Here is an 11,333-nt window from a genome sequence, read left to right on the forward strand (position 1 = left end):
TTGACAAAATAAGATTAATGCTTATGAAGAAATATAAAATCTCATCCCTTCCCCAATATCGCGCCACACCCCTACCCCTTAATTCCCTGGTTGAACGTGATGGACATATGTCTTTTTTCGACCGTACTAACTATGTAACTATGTAACATAACATGGGGGGGGGGGGGGGGGGTCTCCTGGCTGTTCACACAGGTGTGTCATTGCTGTACATTGACCATGCATTGCTTCTGTGGTATTGCAAAGGCAAAGACAAATGCTTCCAGCCATCCATTGCACTAATGGATTGGTCATCAGCTGGCTGTCTATGTCCCGCATCAATATAGACCAAAGTACAGAGGGTTAGGCTATGCTATTGTGCACCTACCTGATGCATCAGAAGGTGCGAGGCCCTTGCTAAATTCTGTGCACAGACTTTGAGATCTATGCTTTAGACTGTATCTAAACCTGCTCCAACATGGACTGACATTCTGGCCTACTTTCAGCCGATGCGACTTGTCTGTCGCTGAACAGTCGCTTTTTATGTATTCAGCACCTATGTATAATGTTGTAAAAATGCTCTAGAAGCTAAAGTCGCAGAAATGTCACACATATTTGGCCTGCAACTTTCTGTGCGACAAATTCAGACAGGAAAAATCAGTATAAATCCTTAGAAAATTATCCCCCAGTGTCTCCATCTGCTGGCGGTATTGAATAAGCATTGCTGCACTGATGGGGTATGCATTAGACGAAAAAAAAGAAGAAAAAGAAGAATAATACGCCCAGAAAAGAGGCGAAAAGGAGAAAAACGTAAAAAAACGTGAAAAAAAAGTAAGAGGAAGAGAAGGGAAAAAAAGGTGGAAATGGGTTTAAAAGTGATTTCGGCGGAGAAATATATATATATATATATATATATATATATATATATATATATATGCGCACACACACACATAGATATAAACGTATTCTCCGTTGAGATATTGCAGCCGCTGCTGTGTCCAGGCCCAGGAGCCTTAGCACTGTGCTGTGATGTCACTCAATACCACTGACATCACTAGGTGTAAACAACATCTCTCCTTTGCTGTGTATGTGACTATGGAGCTGTTTGGTGATGTCGTCTATTACGGCCTTCATAGAAGCAACAGGAGATTGTTGCATCCATCTTGAACCCTCAGAACTACAGTGCTATGATGTCACTCACTTCCACAGGCCTTGCAGAGTGTAAACAACAACAACCCAGCTTTGTTGTGTATGTAACCAAAGGGATTTGTGATGTCACCTAGAACCTTCACAGCAGCGACAGCTTTATGAGGAGCATCAGCACTGCTCTGCCTGAGCAGAACCATCACCGCCATAGGTTGTCAAATAACCCGGATTTAACCCACACAGGTAAGTCCAATGGGGTGCAGGCATGTCCTCTATGCTTACAGCTTCCCGTGGGTGTTGGTTTGATACCGTTTGGGGACAGCCAAGGAGGCATCTGCAGGCAACAAAGGTAGGTGTGTGCTTGTGTGTGTGTTTCCTATGCAGATCCTAAGCCCAGTGTCACATGCAAGTAGGAGGAGTAAGAAGGGTTCCTGGCAAATCCGGGTTATGGATTGCATTTAAAAAGGCCCCGTGGGAGTGCAATGGGCCCCTGTCTTGCTGCTTAGCAATAATGGTATGGGTTTAGGTTCTGCTGTGTGTACTGGTGGTTGACTGCCCCCCAGCCTAGAGTGTGCATGGAAAATTGTCTGGCAGCCTCCCTGACAGCAAGCAGTGATAGTGCCCATGAAGGGGACCTTGTTGGGCCCGCCCCTTTCACGGTTATCGCTTCTCGGCCTTTTGGCTAAGATCAAGTGTAGTATCTGTTCTTATCAGTTTAATATCTGATACGTCCCCTATCTGGGGACCATATATTAAATGGATTTTTGAGAACGGGGGCCGATTTCGAAGCTTGCTTCCGTCGCCCTATGCATTGACCCGATATGGCAGTATCTTCGGGTACAGTGCACCACCCCCTTACAGGGTTAAAAAGAAAGATTCCTACTTTCATTGCTACCTGCTTGCTGGCTAGCCAGCTAGCCAGCCCTGTGGGCCTTGCTGCTGCTGCAGCCAAAAAACAAAAGGTGGTGCTGCTGCTGCTTCTGCTGCTTCTGCTTCTGCTTGTGTCTGGCCCCTGTTGGAGCGTCCAGGCACAGGACTTCTGCTGCTGCTGACTAAATGGCCTCCTTAATTGGATCATTTGAGTAGCCAGCACACCTGTGCAGGTAGGGCATGACATGATAGGCAGCTGCCTTGATAGCGGGTGGGTGCTGAATGTTCCTAATTGACAAAATAAGATTAATGCTTATGAAGAAATATAAAATCTCATCCCTTCCCCAATATCGCGCCACACCCCTACCCCTTAATTCCCTGGTTGAACGTGATGGACATATGTCTTTTTTCGACCGTACTAACTATGTAACTATGTAACATAACATGGGGGGGGGGGGGGGGGTCTCCTGGCTGTTCACACAGGTGTGTCATTGCTGTACATTGACCATGCATTGCTTCTGTGGTATTGCAAAGGCAAAGACAAATGCTTCCAGCCATCCATTGCACTAATGGATTGGTCATCAGCTGGCTGTCTATGTCCCGCATCAATATAGACCAAAGTACAGAGGGTTAGGCTATGCTATTGTGCACCTACCTGATGCATCAGAAGGTGCGAGGCCCTTGCTAAATTCTGTGCACAGACTTTGAGATCTATGCTTTAGACTGTATCTAAACCTGCTCCAACATGGACTGACATTCTGGCCTACTTTCAGCCGATGCGACTTGTCTGTCGCTGAACAGTCGCTTTTTATGTATTCAGCACCTATGTATAATGTTGTAAAAATGCTCTAGAAGCTAAAGTCGCAGAAATGTCACACATATTTGGCCTGCAACTTTCTGTGCGACAAATTCAGACAGGAAAAATCAGTATAAATCCTTAGAAAATTATCCCCCAGTGTCTCCATCTGCTGGCGGTATTGAATAAGCATTGCTGCACTGATGGGGTATGCATTAGACGAAAAAAAAGAAGAAAAAGAAGAATAATACGCCCAGAAAAGAGGCGAAAAGGAGAAAAACGTAAAAAAACGTGAAAAAAAAGTAAGAGGAAGAGAAGGGAAAAAAAGGTGGAAATGGGTTTAAAAGTGATTTCGGCGGAGAAATATATATATATATATATATATATATATATATATATATATATATATATATGCGCACACACACACATAGATATAAACGTATTCTCCGTTGAGATATTGCAGCCGCTGCTGTGTCCAGGCCCAGGAGCCTTAGCACTGTGCTGTGATGTCACTCAATACCACTGACATCACTAGGTGTAAACAACATCTCTCCTTTGCTGTGTATGTGACTATGGAGCTGTTTGGTGATGTCGTCTATTACGGCCTTCATAGAAGCAACAGGAGATTGTTGCATCCATCTTGAACCCTCAGAACTACAGTGCTATGATGTCACTCACTTCCACAGGCCTTGCAGAGTGTAAACAACAACAACCCAGCTTTGTTGTGTATGTAACCAAAGGGATTTGTGATGTCACCTAGAACCTTCACAGCAGCGACAGCTTTATGAGGAGCATCAGCACTGCTCTGCCTGAGCAGAACCATCACCGCCATAGGTTGTCAAATAACCCGGATTTAACCCACACAGGTAAGTCCAATGGGGTGCAGGCATGTCCTCTATGCTTACAGCTTCCCGTGGGTGTTGGTTTGATACCGTTTGGGGACAGCCAAGGAGGCATCTGCAGGCAACAAAGGTAGGTGTGTGCTTGTGTGTGTGTTTCCTATGCAGATCCTAAGCCCAGTGTCACATGCAAGTAGGAGGAGTAAGAAGGGTTCCTGGCAAATCCGGGTTATGGATTGCATTTAAAAAGGCCCCGTGGGAGTGCAATGGGCCCCTGTCTTGCTGCTTAGCAATAATGGTATGGGTTTAGGTTCTGCTGTGTGTACTGGTGGTTGACTGCCCCCCAGCCCAGAGTGTGCATGGAAAATTGTCTGGCAGCCTCCCTGACAGCAAGCAGTGATAGTGCCCATGAAGGGGACCTTGTTGGGCCCGCCCCTTTCACGGTTATCGCTTCTCGGCCTTTTGGCTAAGATCAAGTGTAGTATCTGTTCTTATCAGTTTAATATCTGATACGTCCCCTATCTGGGGACCATATATTAAATGGATTTTTGAGAACGGGGGCCGATTTCGAAGCTTGCTTCCGTCGCCCTATGCATTGACCCGATATGGCAGTATCTTCGGGTACAGTGCACCACCCCCTTACAGGGTTAAAAAGAAAGATTCCTACTTTCATTGCTACCTGCTTGCTGGCTAGCCAGCTAGCCAGCCCTGTGGGCCTTGCTGCTGCTGCAGCCAAAAAACAAAAGGTGGTGCTGCTGCTGCTTCTGCTGCTTCTGCTTCTGCTTGTGTCTGGCCCCTGTTGGAGCGTCCAGGCACAGGACTTCTGCTGCTGCTGACTAAATGGCCTCCTTAATTGGATCATTTGAGTAGCCAGCACACCTGTGCAGGTAGGGCATGACATGATAGGCAGCTGCCTTGATAGCGGGTGGGTGCTGAATGTTCCTAATTGACAAAATAAGATTAATGCTTATGAAGAAATATAAAATCTCATCCCTTCCCCAATATCGCGCCACACCCCTACCCCTTAATTCCCTGGTTGAACGTGATGGACATATGTCTTTTTTCGACCGTACTAACTATGTAACTATGTAACATAACATGGGGGGGGTCTCCTGGCTGTTCACACAGGTGTGTCATTGCTGTACATTGACCATGCATTGCTTCTGTGGTATTGCAAAGGCAAAGACAAATGCTTCCAGCCATCCATTGCACTAATGGATTGGTCATCAGCTGGCTGTCTATGTCCCGCATCAATATAGACCAAAGTACAGAGGGTTAGGCTATGCTATTGTGCACCTACCTGATGCATCAGAAGGTGCGAGGCCCTTGCTAAATTCTGTGCACAGACTTTGAGATCTATGCTTTAGACTGTATCTAAACCTGCTCCAACATGGACTGACATTCTGGCCTACTTTCAGCCGATGCGACTTGTCTGTCGCTGAACAGTCGCTTTTTATGTATTCAGCACCTATGTATAATGTTGTAAAAATGCTCTAGAAGCTAAAGTCGCAGAAATGTCACACATATTTGGCCTGCAACTTTCTGTGCGACAAATTCAGACAGGAAAAATCAGTATAAATCCTTAGAAAATTATCCCCCAGTGTCTCCATCTGCTGGCGGTATTGAATAAGCATTGCTGCACTGATGGGGTATGCATTAGACGAAAAAAAAGAAGAAAAAGAAGAATAATACGCCCAGAAAAGAGGCGAAAAGGAGAAAAACGTAAAAAAACGTGAAAAAAAAGTAAGAGGAAGAGAAGGGAAAAAAAGGTGGAAATGGGTTTAAAAGTGATTTCGGCGGAGAAATATATATATATATATATATATATATATATATATATATATATATATATGCGCACACACACACATAGATATAAACGTATTCTCCGTTGAGATATTGCAGCCGCTGCTGTGTCCAGGCCCAGGAGCCTTAGCACTGTGCTGTGATGTCACTCAATACCACTGACATCACTAGGTGTAAACAACATCTCTCCTTTGCTGTGTATGTGACTATGGAGCTGTTTGGTGATGTCGTCTATTATGGCCTTCATAGAAGCAACAGGAGATTGTTGCATCCATCTTGAACCCTCAGAACTACAGTGCTATGATGTCACTCACTTCCACAGGCCTTGCAGAGTGTAAACAACAACAACCCAGCTTTGTTGTGTATGTAACCAAAGGGATTTGTGATGTCACCTAGAACCTTCACAGCAGCGACAGCTTTATGAGGAGCATCAGCACTGATCTGCCTGAGCAGAACCATCACCGCCATAGGTTGTCAAATAACCCGGATTTAACCCACACAGGTAAGTCCAATGGGGTGCAGGCATGTCCTCTATGCTTACAGCTTCCCGTGGGTGTTGGTTTGATACCGTTTGGGGACAGCCAAGGAGGCATCTGCAGGCAACAAAGGTAGGTGTGTGCTTGTGTGTGTGTTTCCTATGCAGATCCTAAGCCCAGTGTCACATGCAAGTAGGAGGAGTAAGAAGGGTTCCTGGCAAATCCGGGTTATGGATTGCATTTAAAAAGGCCCCGTGGGAGTGCAATGGGCCCCTGTCTTGCTGCTTAGCAATAATGGTATGGGTTTAGGTTCTGCTGTGTGTACTGGTGGTTGACTGCCCCCCAGCCCAGAGTGTGCATGGAAAATTGTCTGGCAGCCTCCCTGACAGCAAGCAGTGATAGTGCCCATGAAGGGGACCTTGTTGGGCCCGCCCCTTTCACGGTTATCGCTTCTCGGCCTTTTGGCTAAGATCAAGTGTAGTATCTGTTCTTATCAGTTTAATATCTGATACGTCCCCTATCTGGGGACCATATATTAAATGGATTTTTGAGAACGGGGGCCGATTTCGAAGCTTGCTTCCGTCGCCCTATGCATTGACCCGATATGGCAGTATCTTCGGGTACAGTGCACCACCCCCTTACAGGGTTAAAAAGAAAGATTCCTACTTTCATTGCTACCTGCTTGCTGGCTAGCCAGCTAGCCAGCCCTGTGGGCCTTGCTGCTGCTGCAGCCAAAAAACAAAAGGTGGTGCTGCTGCTGCTTCTGCTGCTTCTGCTTCTGCTTGTGTCTGGCCCCTGTTGGAGCGTCCAGGCACAGGACTTCTGCTGCTGCTGACTAAATGGCCTCCTTAATTGGATCATTTGAGTAGCCAGCACACCTGTGCAGGTAGGGCATGACATGATAGGCAGCTGCCTTGATAGCGGGTGGGTGCTGAATGTTCCTAATTGACAAAATAAGATTAATGCTTATGAAGAAATATAAAATCTCATCCCTTCCCCAATATCGCGCCACACCCCTACCCCTTAATTCCCTGGTTGAACGTGATGGACATATGTCTTTTTTCGACCGTACTAACTATGTAACTATGTAACATAACATGGGGGGTCTCCTGGCTGTTCACACAGGTGTGTCATTGCTGTACATTGACCATGCATTGCTTCTGTGGTATTGCAAAGGCAAAGACAAATGCTTCCAGCCATCCATTGCACTAATGGATTGGTCATCAGCTGGCTGTCTATGTCCCGCATCAATATAGACCAAAGTACAGAGGGTTAGGCTATGCTATTGTGCACCTACCTGATGCATCAGAAGGTGCGAGGCCCTTGCTAAATTCTGTGCACAGACTTTGAGATCTATGCTTTAGACTGTATCTAAACCTGCTCCAACATGGACTGACATTCTGGCCTACTTTCAGCCGATGCGACTTGTCTGTCGCTGAACAGTCGCTTTTTATGTATTCAGCACCTATGTATAATGTTGTAAAAATGCTCTAGAAGCTAAAGTCGCAGAAATGTCACACATATTTGGCCTGCAACTTTCTGTGCGACAAATTCAGACAGGAAAAATCAGTATAAATCCTTAGAAAATTATCCCCCAGTGTCTCCATCTGCTGGCGGTATTGAATAAGCATTGCTGCACTGATGGGGTATGCATTAGACGAAAAAAAAGAAGAAAAAGAAGAATAATACGCCCAGAAAAGAGGCGAAAAGGAGAAAAACGTAAAAAAACGTGAAAAAAAAGTAAGAGGAAGAGAAGGGAAAAAAAGGTGGAAATGGGTTTAAAAGTGATTTCGGCGGAGAAATATATATATATATATATATATATATATATATATATATATATATATATATGCGCACACACACACATAGATATAAACGTATTCTCCGTTGAGATATTGCAGCCGCTGCTGTGTCCAGGCCCAGGAGCCTTAGCACTGTGCTGTGATGTCACTCAATACCACTGACATCACTAGGTGTAAACAACATCTCTCCTTTGCTGTGTATGTGACTATGGAGCTGTTTGGTGATGTCGTCTATTACGGCCTTCATAGAAGCAACAGGAGATTGTTGCATCCATCTTGAACCCTCAGAACTACAGTGCTATGATGTCACTCACTTCCACAGGCCTTGCAGAGTGTAAACAACAACAACCCAGCTTTGTTGTGTATGTAACCAAAGGGATTTGTGATGTCACCTAGAACCTTCACAGCAGCGACAGCTTTATGAGGAGCATCAGCACTGCTCTGCCTGAGCAGAACCATCACCGCCATAGGTTGTCAAATAACCCGGATTTAACCCACACAGGTAAGTCCAATGGGGTGCAGGCATGTCCTCTATGCTTACAGCTTCCCGTGGGTGTTGGTTTGATACCGTTTGGGGACAGCCAAGGAGGCATCTGCAGGCAACAAAGGTAGGTGTGTGCTTGTGTGTGTGTTTCCTATGCAGATCCTAAGCCCAGTGTCACATGCAAGTAGGAGGAGTAAGAAGGGTTCCTGGCAAATCCGGGTTATGGATTGCATTTAAAAAGGCCCCGTGGGAGTGCAATGGGCCCCTGTCTTGCTGCTTAGCAATAATGGTATGGGTTTAGGTTCTGCTGTGTGTACTGGTGGTTGACTGCCCCCCAGCCCAGAGTGTGCATGGAAAATTGTCTGGCAGCCTCCCTGACAGCAAGCAGTGATAGTGCCCATGAAGGGGACCTTGTTGGGCCCGCCCCTTTCACGGTTATCGCTTCTCGGCCTTTTGGCTAAGATCAAGTGTAGTATCTGTTCTTATCAGTTTAATATCTGATACGTCCCCTATCTGGGGACCATATATTAAATGGATTTTTGAGAACGGGGGCCGATTTCGAAGCTTGCTTCCGTCGCCCTATGCATTGACCCGATATGGCAGTATCTTCGGGTACAGTGCACCACCCCCTTACAGGGTTAAAAAGAAAGATTCCTACTTTCATTGCTACCTGCTTGCTGGCTAGCCAGCTAGCCAGCCCTGTGGGCCTTGCTGCTGCTGCAGCCAAAAAACAAAAGGTGGTGCTGCTGCTGCTTCTGCTGCTTCTGCTTCTGCTTGTGTCTGGCCCCTGTTGGAGCGTCCAGGCACAGGACTTCTGCTGCTGCTGACTAAATGGCCTCCTTAATTGGATCATTTGAGTAGCCAGCACACCTGTGCAGGTAGGGCATGACATGATAGGCAGCTGCCTTGATAGCGGGTGGGTGCTGAATGTTCCTAATTGACAAAATAAGATTAATGCTTATGAAGAAATATAAAATCTCATCCCTTCCCCAATATCGCGCCACACCCCTACCCCTTAATTCCCTGGTTGAACGTGATGGACATATGTCTTTTTTCGACCGTACTAACTATGTAACTATGTAACATAACATGGGGGGTCTCCTGGCTGTTCACACAGGTGTGTCATTGCTGTACATTGACCATGCATTGCTTCTGTGGTATTGCAAAGGCAAAGACAAATGCTTCCAGCCATCCATTGCACTAATGGATTGGTCATCAGCTGGCTGTCTATGTCCCGCATCAATATAGACCAAAGTACAGAGGGTTAGGCTATGCTATTGTGCACCTACCTGATGCATCAGAAGGTGCGAGGCCCTTGCTAAATTCTGTGCACAGACTTTGAGATCTATGCTTTAGACTGTATCTAAACCTGCTCCAACATGGACTGACATTCTGGCCTACTTTCAGCCGATGCGACTTGTCTGTCGCTGAACAGTCGCTTTTTATGTATTCAGCACCTATGTATAATGTTGTAAAAATGCTCTAGAAGCTAAAGTCGCAGAAATGTCACACATATTTGGCCTGCAACTTTCTGTGCGACAAATTCAGACAGGAAAAATCAGTATAAATCCTTAGAAAATTATCCCCCAGTGTCTCCATCTGCTGGCGGTATTGAATAAGCATTGCTGCACTGATGGGGTATGCATTAGACGAAAAAAAAGAAGAAAAAGAAGAATAATACGCCCAGAAAAGAGGCGAAAAGGAGAAAAACGTAAAAAAACGTGAAAAAAAAGTAAGAGGAAGAGAAGGGAAAAAAAGGTGGAAATGGGTTTAAAAGTGATTTCGGCGGAGAAATATATATATATATATATATATATATATATATATATATATATATATATATGCGCACACACACACATAGATATAAACGTATTCTCCGTTGAGATATTGCAGCCGCTGCTGTGTCCAGGCCCAGGAGCCTTAGCACTGTGCTGTGATGTCACTCAATACCACTGACATCACTAGGTGTAAACAACATCTCTCCTTTGCTGTGTATGTGACTATGGAGCTGTTTGGTGATGTCGTCTATTACGGCCTTCATAGAAGCAACAGGAGATTGTTGCATCCATCTTGAACCCTCAGAACTACAGTGCTATGATGTCACTCACTTCCACAGGCCTTGCAGAGTGTAAACAACAACAACCCAGCTTTGTTGTGTATGTAACCAAAGGGATTTGTGATGTCACCTAGAACCTTCACAGCAGCGACAGCTTTATGAGGAGCATCAGCACTGCTCTGCCTGAGCAGAACCATCACCGCCATAGGTTGTCAAATAACCCGGATTTAACCCACACAGGTAAGTCCAATGGGGTGCAGGCATGTCCTCTATGCTTACAGCTTCCCGTGGGTGTTGGTTTGATACCGTTTGGGGACAGCCAAGGAGGCATCTGCAGGCAACAAAGGTAGGTGTGTGCTTGTGTGTGTGTTTCCTATGCAGATCCTAAGCCCAGTGTCACATGCAAGTAGGAGGAGTAAGAAGGGTTCCTGGCAAATCCGGGTTATGGATTGCATTTAAAAAGGCCCCGTGGGAGTGCAATGGGCCCCTGTCTTGCTGCTTAGCAATAATGGTATGGGTTTAGGTTCTGCTGTGTGTACTGGTGGTTGACTGCCCCCCAGCCCAGAGTGTGCATGGAAAATTGTCTGGCAGCCTCCCTGACAGCAAGCAGTGATAGTGCCCATGAAGGGGACCTTGTTGGGCCCGCCCCTTTCACGGTTATCGCTTCTCGGCCTTTTGGCTAAGATCAAGTGTAGTATCTGTTCTTATCAGTTTAATATCTGATACGTCCCCTATCTGGGGACCATATATTAAATGGATTTTTGAGAACGGGGGCCGATTTCGAAGCTTGCTTCCGTCGCCCTATGCATTGACCCGATATGGCAGTATCTTCGGGTACAGTGCACCACCCCCTTACAGGGTTAAAAAGAAAGATTCCTACTTTCATTGCTACCTGCTTGCTGGCTAGCCAGCTAGCCAGCCCTGTGGGCCTTGCTGCTGCTGCAGCCAAAAAACAAAAGGTGGTGCTGCTGCTGCTTCTGCTGCTTCTGCTTCTGCTTGTGTCTGGCCCCTGTTGGAGCGTCCAGGCACAGGACTTCTGCTGCTGCTGACTAAATGGCCTCCTTAATTGGATCATTTGAGTAGCC

General features: G+C 45.9%; 5 non-coding genes across 5 annotated transcripts; all 5 read left to right on the forward strand.

Annotated features, from left to right (window-relative positions):
* Positions 1–1,784: 1,784 nt before the first annotated feature.
* On the forward strand, positions 1,785–1,975 carry LOC130304874 (U2 spliceosomal RNA). Its single transcript, XR_008854586.1, has one exon. It is a non-coding gene; the product is annotated as a U2 spliceosomal RNA (small nuclear RNA).
* Positions 1,976–4,073: 2,098 nt separating this feature from the next.
* LOC130304886 (U2 spliceosomal RNA) lies at positions 4,074–4,264 on the forward strand. Its single transcript, XR_008854597.1, has one exon. It is a non-coding gene; the product is annotated as a U2 spliceosomal RNA (small nuclear RNA).
* Positions 4,265–6,351: 2,087 nt separating this feature from the next.
* Positions 6,352–6,542, forward strand: LOC130304899 (U2 spliceosomal RNA). The gene has a single exon (XR_008854608.1). It is a non-coding gene; the product is annotated as a U2 spliceosomal RNA (small nuclear RNA).
* Positions 6,543–8,629: 2,087 nt separating this feature from the next.
* LOC130304910 (U2 spliceosomal RNA) lies at positions 8,630–8,820 on the forward strand. The gene has a single exon (XR_008854616.1). It is a non-coding gene; the product is annotated as a U2 spliceosomal RNA (small nuclear RNA).
* A 2,087-nt stretch (positions 8,821–10,907) lies between these two features.
* On the forward strand, positions 10,908–11,098 carry LOC130304863 (U2 spliceosomal RNA). The gene has a single exon (XR_008854575.1). It is a non-coding gene; the product is annotated as a U2 spliceosomal RNA (small nuclear RNA).
* The last annotated feature ends 235 nt before the right edge of the window (positions 11,099–11,333 follow it).

This window comes from Hyla sarda, unplaced genomic scaffold, assembly GCF_029499605.1.
Source record: "Hyla sarda isolate aHylSar1 unplaced genomic scaffold, aHylSar1.hap1 scaffold_1298, whole genome shotgun sequence".
Lineage (NCBI taxonomy): Eukaryota > Metazoa > Chordata > Amphibia > Anura > Hylidae > Hyla > Hyla sarda.